The following is a 1,424-nucleotide window of genomic DNA, read 5'->3' as shown; positions in this document are numbered from 1 at the left end:
CCCAGCAGGTCGAGGCTGCGGTGGCCGGGAGCGCCCACTGCACTCCAGTCTGGGTGACAGTGAGACTCCAACTCAAAAAAAAAAAAAAGATCTATGTATTAGAAAACCTTAGTAGGGATGTAGTTGGTTCAACATGTGTTGAGAATGGGAAGAAAGACTAGAGGAGCCTCCTGAGCATAGAATGCAGAACAGTTTCAGAGCCAGTTGCGATGGGCTTGATCTTCAGTCGGTGCAGTGACTATATTACCTTGACAAGTTAGTTACTGTGATCATAGACACTCTCCTCTGACTCATGAAGCAGGAATTGTGGTATGTTGGAGGTCTCTTCAGGGAGGAAAGAATCACATAAAATAGTGGGTACATGCTAAAGAGATTTAGGGAAGTTTTGGTAAGTTAGAATTCTTCATTTAAGAAGTTTATTTAAATAGGTTATTTCTAATACTTTTTAACAATTAGGTTTTCAGTTTATATCCTTGAGGTACCCACAAGTCTTAACTCATGTTTTTCTGTTAAAAACCATAAGTTTTACTTTGGGAGGCGAGGCAAGAGGATTGCCTGAGCCTAGGGGTTCAAAACTAGCCTGGGCAACTTGGCGAGACCTCATCTTTATAATAAAATTTAAAAATGAGCTGTGTATGGTGACATGTGCCTGTGGTTCCAGCAACTTGGGAGGTTGAGGCAGAAGAATTATCTGAGCCCAGCAGGTCGAGGCTGCAGTGGCTGTGAGCGTGCCACTGCACTCTATCCTGGGTGACAGAGTAAAACTCTGACTCAAAAAAAAAATAAACCATAAGTTTTAGCATATTATGAATTGAGCAAGCATTTTCAATGTCCTAGGAACTGAAGCATCATTCTCATTCCAGCCTGAAGAATGTATAGTAAACAGTATTGCTTGAGTGAGGATGTACAAATGTGGTACGAAACATTGGCACCAAAGGGCACACAAAAGGACATAGTGTTAAGTGGTGGGGTATAGGTATCTTTAAATTTTTCTTTTCAGTTTCTCTATTTAATAAACTTCTGTACTGAAAAAACTTGTATAACATAGTCAGCTGGGCTTGGTGGCTCAGCCTGTAATCCCACGCTTTGGGAGGCTGAGGTGAGTGAATTGCCTGAGCCGGTGGGTTCAAGACCCACCTGGGCAACTTGGTGAGACCTCATGTCTACAATAAATCAAAAAGTTAGCTGGGCATGATAGTGCACACCTGTAGTTCCAGCTACTTGGAAGGCTGAGGCGGGAGGTTCGCCAGATTCCAGCAGGTTGAGTCTGCAGTGGTCGGGAGTGGCCACTGCACTCCAGTCTGGGTAATAGAGTGAGATTCCAACTCAAAAAAAAAAAAACAAAATATAATCAATATTTTGTTCTTTGTTTTTTGAGTTGGAGTCTCACTCCGTCGCCCAGGCTGGAGTGCAGTGGCATGCTC

At 43.0% G+C, this 1,424-nt stretch overlaps 1 protein-coding gene across 1 annotated transcript in view; it reads left to right on the top strand.

Annotated features, from left to right (window-relative positions):
• The window catches only part of NOP58 (NOP58 ribonucleoprotein), a 32,083-nt gene that overhangs the window by 16,159 nt on the left and 14,500 nt on the right, over positions 1 to 1,424 (top strand). The gene's annotated exons all lie outside the window — the stretch shown is intronic.

Source organism: Carlito syrichta, unplaced genomic scaffold, assembly GCF_000164805.1.
Source record: "Carlito syrichta isolate Samal-C Ts95f unplaced genomic scaffold, Tarsius_syrichta-2.0.1 Scaffold308186, whole genome shotgun sequence".
In the NCBI taxonomy this organism is placed as follows: Eukaryota; Metazoa; Chordata; class Mammalia; order Primates; family Tarsiidae; genus Carlito; species Carlito syrichta.
This window is presented reverse-complemented; position numbering and strand designations above follow the sequence as displayed.